Raw genomic sequence first — 7,888 nt, 5'->3', positions numbered from 1 at the left:
CCATCATTTTCCAATCCTCACTGGATACATGCATAGTGCCAAAGGATTGAAGGACTGCTAACATTGTACCGTTGTTTATAAAGGGAGCGAGGGATAGACCGAGTAATTACAGGCCAGTCCGTCAAACCTCGGTGGTGGGCAAATTATTAGAATCAATTCCGAGGGACAGGATAAACTGTCACTTAGAAAGGCATGGATTAATCAAGGACAGTCAGCATGGATTTATTAAGGGAAGGTCATGTCTGACTAACTTGATTGAATTTTTTGAGGAGGTAACAAGGAGGGTCGATGAGGGTAGTGTTTTTACTGTAGTCTACATGGATTTTAGCAAGGCTTTTAACAAGGTCCCACATGGCAGGCTGGTCAAAAAAGTACAAGCCCATGGGGTCCATGGGAAAGTGGCAAATTGGATCCAAAATTGGCTCAGTGGCAGGATGCAAAAGGTAATGGTCGACGGGTGTTTTTGTGACTGGAAGGCTGTTTCCATGGGGTTCCACAGGGCTCAGAACTAGGTCCCTTGCTTTTTGTGGTTTATATTGATGATTTGGACTTAAACGTAGGGGGCATGATTAAGAAGTTTGCAGATGATACAAAAATTGGCCGTGTGGTTGATAGTGAGGAGGAAAGCTGTAGACTGCAGAAAGATATCAATGGACTGGTCAGGTGGGTAGAAAAGTGGCAAATGGAATTCAATCTGGAGAAGTGTGAGGTAATGCATTTGGGGAGGGCAAACAAGACAAGGGAATACACAATAAATGGAGGATACTGAGAGGTGTAGAGGAAATGAGGGACCTTGGAGTGGATGTCCACAGATCCCTGAAAGTAGCAGGACAGGTAGATAAGGTGGTTAAGAAGGCAAATGGGATACTTTCCTTTATTAGCCAAGGCATAGAATATAACAGCAGGGAGGTTATGCTAGAAATATATAAAACATAGGTTAGACCACAGCTTGCGTACTGCGTACAGTTCTGGTCACAACATTAAGGAAGGATGTATTTGCACTAGAGAGCGTTCAGAGGAGATTTACGAGGGTGTTGCCGGGACTGAAGAATTTTAGCTATGAAGAAGGATTGGATAAGCTGGGGTTGTTTTCTTTGGAACAGGATTTTATATACCTCAAGTTAAATGAGGTATATAAAATTATGAAGGGCCTAGATAGAGTGGATAGGAAGGACCTTAGCAGAGAGATCAATAACCAGGGGGCATAGATTTAAAGTGATTGGTGGAAGGATTAGAGGGGAGCTAAGGAAAAAAAAATCACCCAGAGAGTGGTGGGGGTCTGGAAGTCACTGCCTGAAAGGGTGGTAGAGGCAGAAACCTTCATCACATTTAAAAAGTACTTGGATATGCACTTGAAGTGCCGTAACCTACACGGCTACAGACCAAGTGCTGGAAAGTGGGATTAGGCTGGGTGACTCATTTTTGGCCGGCGTGAACACAATGGGCCGAATGGCCTCCTTCTGTGCCGTAAATTTTCTATGATTCTATGATTCTGACAGTAAAATACAATTTTTAAATTTTACATTTGACATTTTTAAAATCTCTAACAAGTAATACTGAAGGAACGAGAGTCCACACTTGTAATAGTTAATTTTCAGTGCCAGAGAGCTTGATTGGCAGTAATTAACAATTATCACATCGTTAAAAGGATACTTATGCTTGGAATGACAAGGCTTAACTTTTTGTGGCGAGTTTTATTCATATCTACCGTGCAAATACAGCAACTTTCAATGCATTTCAATGGTGAGGCAGACAGCAAATGCTGTTTTCATGAAGTTAACATGGTCAGCAACTTTTGAATATCGGCATTTAACTGCGTATCTGCTCCTTGCCTAAAGTTACTGTACCGGTTACCTATAAATAACGGTGAGCGCCATTAGCCTCTGTTATTTTCACAGCAAAATCTGGCCCAACACCTCTGACAATACCCTTCAGTATTGTTTGAAATGTCAATTTAGATTATAACTCAGGTGCAGAAGTGAGGATTAAACCCACAACTTTCAAGTTTAATGGAAAAAGTACCACCAAATGAACCAACCTGACACTTAACCAGATGCAAATCAGGTGACTTTATATTTTCACCTTTTAAACAAAATTTTCAAATGGTACAGGGTGGCCTGGCTAATCTGGAAGTTGACTTGCTGATCAGGCTTATTCAGTTCTATGGAAAACTCCCACTAGAATATCTATTTCCATATCAAGTTTTATCTGATAAAAAAAATACTAGAAATGCAGAGCAGCCTAGTCAGCATCTGAGAAAAGATAGGTTAATATTCTGCATGGTGCCTTTCATCATTTTCTCTTTTCATTTTGGATTTCCAACATCCATGGTTTTCTTTTTATCTCTTGCCTGACTAGATTCCACTATCTAAGATACTCTACAAGGATTAGCAGTTGTTTAATGGTTTGACTCTGACACAATTATCGGTATTGTTTTGAGCCCTAATTAAAAAGATAGAAATTGCCATTGATGATGTTCTTGCACTTGTATAAAATTCCTCTCTCCATTATTTAAAAAAAAACTTAACCCATTTAAAGATATCTACGATTTTCATTTTAAAAATCAACATTACTAACATAGTTATGAGATCCTTGAAAACAATTGCAATATAATCAGTCACGGTTTTTGCTTACCGTGCATCTACATTGGATCTGTAAGGCCCAATGCCAATCATAGATGATGGTGTACTGCAATGACAATGCCCTCTTACTAAAATTGATAGCTTTAATTTTGACATGTAAATGCTTTTGTGTAAATTACAGAAATATTTTACTTCATTTTTTAAATTAATAAATGTCTGCTTCATTTATAAGTGGAAAGTCTGTCACTGTTACAAGTCAAGCTAATTTGCCATTGGCTCAGTTGACAGATGCACCATTCAGCACGGCCCTGAGCCTAACTGAGTTTCAAGGTTCCAAGTTCAATTCCTGGCCTGTGCTTTTAATTGATCTCATCAAGGAAGTGGTAGGTGTACTGCAAATGGGCTCTGTTCCTGGACTAGAGAGAGGGTAAATCAGCCCTCTCCTGCTGGAAAATCTGTGTGGATGCTGACTGAGGAAAGGACTAGACTCTTCATGATGCCCCTGTATCAGATACTTGACACTTACTGTCTAGACTCACACTTAAAGAATGGCCATTTGGATGAGATAATGAGAGGTTTCTGGTCCCCATTGAATTGTATCCCAGCAATAGTCACTGCCTTCGGAAGAGATGGGGGAGAAGGTGGGCCAAAAAAGAACGAAAAATGAATCTGAATTGTGTTTGTATGCACTGCAGAGAGGAAAAGAAATGGAGCATCCTATGGGAAAAAATCTAACATTACAAATTGGATTTTTCTACAGTCATGGGGTTTAGAACATGACAGTTGATTGTGCCAGTGAATAAATTACTGTACTGACACATACCACTTTGCAGAAAGAATTGATTTAGAAATCCCTACAGGTTAATTATTAATTAAGTGTTCCACATTTACTGGTAAATAAAGTTCATACTCTTCAAATTAAGATACTATATATAAATTATCTTAATATGTAAATTTTGTAGCATATTCTATTTTCATCTGTATTTGATTTCTACTCCAGAAATTCTATTACCTGCAAATGGGGTTGACAAGGGTAAAAATGTATCATTGAACAATAAATATGTGGTTCCTGTGCATGCAATAGTGAGGCATTTTCTCCCTGTGTTGCTATTCCTACCTTCTTATGAAGCCACAATTGGCTAGAGGTCTCTGCACAGATGTCTGGAGTCAGCGTGAATTGTTCAGGTCGTATTTCATCAAATTTTATCAAAAATCTTTTTCATGAGAGGAAGTGTGAAGCATGCCAGACTAAAACCTGAAATTAAAAGCTTGTGTAAACTATGTGGACTTCTTGCATATTACAAGCATTATATTTAAGAATTCACTGCTTTTTCCATTTGACTCCAATTCCCATTGTAACACCAGTTGAATGGCAAACTGCAGTCTGAAGATCGACTGCAATCTTATGGATAAACACAGTAAAATTATGAAAATAATGGTTATAGAAACCCATTTTATTTTCCTTTCTTCTTGTTTCCATTTGTGCGATAACAGAGCAGTTTTGGTGATCCGGTAAGATAGAAAACCTGGCATCCAAAGAACCATAGAGGTTTACAGCATAGAAGGAGACAATTCAGCCCATCGTGCCTCTGCTGGCTCTTTGTTAGAGCAATCCAAAACTAATCCCATGACCTGCTCTCTCCCTATTTCCCTGCATCATGCTCTGCTTCAAATATTTATCCACTTTTCCCTTAGTAAGATGCAACAGTTTCTACCTCAGCCATTGCTATGGCAAAACACTCCAAGCTCCAACAACCCCGTGTAAAGAAATTTCTCCTAATCCCTCTCCTCATTCTTAGTGACACTTTTAAATTGATGACACCCCAACTAGAGGAAATAGTCTTTCGTATTCATCCTATCAAAACATTTTATAATTGCAAAAAAACTCTACTAGCCTGTTCTAGGGTTCTAGTTTCTGCCACTGAAGATAACAAATTTAAACTACCAGTTATATGGAGACATAGGAGGAGAAATTTGACTTGCGCCCAAAATGGGTGTAAAGTCAATGCAGCAACAGCACCATGCGTCGGTCCGTGCCAGCCTGAAGCCCGAGCCAAATTCGGCTTCTGGGTCTCATTTAAATGCTTCTGGCAAGCTGCAGGCCCCAGACAGGGGCCCTTCTGGGGGCTTGCCAGTCGGAAAGGGATGGAAATTGATCAGCTCCTACGCGGAGCTGGCCGGCATCTTGGGTCTGATGGAGGAGACAATCTTGGGTGAGGGCCTCGATTAGGCCAGCATTGGGCCAAGTTATTTTGTGGGCCCAGGAAGGGCACTCCTGCTCCTCCTGGGCCCACAAAAATAAAAACTGAAAATTTCCTAGGCCATTTCTCGAGTGGCCTCCAGTGGTCCCTTTAAGGTGCACTTCCAGCTTAGTTTGGGCAAAATTCACAAGTCTGATGCCAATTTTACACCAGAAAAACGGGCGGCTGTGCATTGAATTTCTCCCCAATAGAGGAAGTTAACAATAGCATTGCACGTGTTCAGAAATTTGTCCCTTTGTACATTGGGCTGCTATTTTTAAAAGTTTTTTTTGAGAGGTGACCTGATAGAGATCTTTAAAATTAAGACGGGGTTCGATAGGGTAGATGTAGAGATGTTTCCACTCGTGGGGGAGTCCAAAACTCAGGGCCATAAATATAAGATAATCACTAATAAATCCAATAATGAATTCAGAGAGTGGTGAGAATGTGGAAATCATTACCACATGGAGTGGTTGAGGCGAATAGCATAGATGCATTTAAGGGGAAGCTAGATAAGTACATGAGGGAGATGGGAATTAGAAGGATATGTTGACAGGGTGAGATGAAGTAAGGTGGGAGGAGGCTCATTTGCAGAATAAACACTGATATAGACCAGTTGGGCCGAATGGCCTGTTTCTGTGCTGTAAATTCTATGTAATTCCATCTAATTAGCTGTGTTCAAGGGATCGTAACCAAGCCAAATTCCAGACATTTTCCAGAAAATAATCTGAACAGATCCAATAAGGGGATTATTATTCAGTTACAACTGAGAAAAGTCTTTTAGTTGAACTATGTGAACGCATTAATCACCTTATCATTATTCTCTAACCTGCTTATTTCTAACAGCCACATTATGAGCTTTAACATGAATTTTGGTCACAAGTTTCCCTGCTCAATCACTTTCATTGTAACATCTGTCTCTATGTAAATAAGCCAAATTCAGCCTTTTGACAATCCAGATACTAGACTACATCCCTTGAAGTACTCATCATTCCACAGCTGCTACTTCTGGTTTAAATTCATAGCCTATTATGATGCAACTCACTCTTAAAAATAAACATAGATCAATGAAGATAATTTTCCAAGTTCACGCGATCAGGGGCAGCCTTACCTCCTTAGCTGCAAATATCAGGAAATTGCAGCCACCCCCACGTGTGATTTCCATCCATTAAAATTAGTAGGCAGTAACTCATGGGGACACATCCACAATTTCCTGATATATATGAATGAGCAAGGCATCCTGCCAATCGTATGAACTCGGAAAATCATTTGTCATCAGTTCTCAATCTCGTTGATCACAAACCTTGCTCCTATGCTAATCCCAAGCTAAAAGGATAAGTAACTGTCCTGCTGCCAAGCCTCTGCCTATGTCTCTGTTAAGCTGACTATCAAGGAGATGGATAAGAGCAATCCAAACTAGCACAGCTCCTCCCTCCCTGTGGGAAACTTCCAAGGGATAATTTTGTGAGGTTCCATCCCTGGCATGCAGCCACACTAGACATGAGTGTGGGTCATAGAATCACCCCTATAGTGTCAAAGCCCTATCTGTAATTTGCAATTCCATCTAGTGAAGCTTCACGCAAGGGAATGCAATAGAGGTAATGTATATGGATTTTCAGAAAATGTTTGATAAGGTGGTCCACAAGATGCTTCTTAGAAAAATTCAGGCGACTGGTTTGAAGAGATGTAGCACCATGGATAAAAAAAATTGGTTGATGAACAGGAAACAAAGAGTTACGTTAAATGAGTGATGCTCGTTTTTATAAATTTGGTTCTGCTGTAGATATCGTCTCAGGTAAGTGGTGTCAGTCTCTCCTTGTTGTGGTCTGAGTGTCTTAATTTTGTGGGAGTTGGCTCACAATGCCCTGTATGTACTTGTATGATAGCATAACTTGGGGATGTAACAATAAAATCCCTTGTGATCTGAACCAGATATTCGTGTCTTTTGTGTGTGGATAACAAGGTATAAAAAGTTCGGGAGAGAGTTCCAGAGTGAAGAGCCCAGAAGCTGAAGGCTCTGTAACCAATAATGGATGGGGCGAGGAATGTAATGAAGGCTAGACTCAGAAGAGTGGAGGGTACGCTCTGGCAGTTAGGTCTGGAGGAGGTTGCAGAGGTAGGGTGCGGCAAAGTTGTGGAAGGATTTGCTAGAAGGTTGATGAATTTGAATTCAATGTGTTGGAGAACTGGCAGGAAGTTAGCAATGACAAATTGGAGTTAATGTCGGGAGGAGCTTGGGAGGCCAGTGAGGAGAATGTTGGAGAAGTCAAACCTGGAGGTGGAGAAGGCATAGGGGTTGCTAAGAAGATCCTAGGGTCAGAAGATCAGAGGGTGTGCTTTGGCACGTAGGGCTGGAGAAAATTGCAGAGATAGCGTGGTATATGAAGAAGCAAGGGAGGTTTTGAGTACGTCTACAATAGCAGTGATGGTGTGGCTGATGAAGGGCCAGAGGATATGAAGTTGTGACTTAGAGAAAGTGTTGCTGAGGGAACTGGGAGCAGTTTTTTTTACCGGGGTGGAGGGTGAGAATATAGGACTGGAGACAGGCAGAGAGATCTAGACATTGAGTGAGACAAAGAAGTAATCAGAGGCTCTTGTCAGTGATCCCAAAATTGGCAAAACTTTGCTTAATGTTGGGTGAATGGTCTCAGGACCAGCAGCCTGATCCATTTTGGGACACCTTATTCTAGCCAGGACTATATCTGCATTCACTTCGACGCTTTCAATTTTAGTGTCAACTGTACAATGTATTATTGGTAACTCAGTATTGTCTTCTGTAGTGAAGACTGATGCAAAGTAGCCATTTAAAACCTCTGCCATATCCTGGGAGTCCACGTAATTCTTTGTAGAGATATTCTTCAACAGCCCAATACAGTCCTTAATGGCTGTCTGACTCCCAACATAGCTAAAAATGATCTTGCTGTTGCTACCACAGCTATCCATTATCTTCTTCTCCAATGTCATTTTGCCTGTCCTGATTGCAGCTTTTGTTGCCTTTAGCTGAGATCAATACCTTTCCCTATTCTCCTGAGAACTATTTTCTTTAAGTCTTTAAAAATATTTTTG

This window comes from Heptranchias perlo, chromosome 21, assembly GCF_035084215.1.
Source record: "Heptranchias perlo isolate sHepPer1 chromosome 21, sHepPer1.hap1, whole genome shotgun sequence".
Taxonomy (NCBI): domain Eukaryota; kingdom Metazoa; phylum Chordata; class Chondrichthyes; order Hexanchiformes; family Hexanchidae; genus Heptranchias; species Heptranchias perlo.
The sequence above is the reverse complement of the archived record's forward strand: the minus strand, read 5'-3'. Positions refer to the sequence as shown.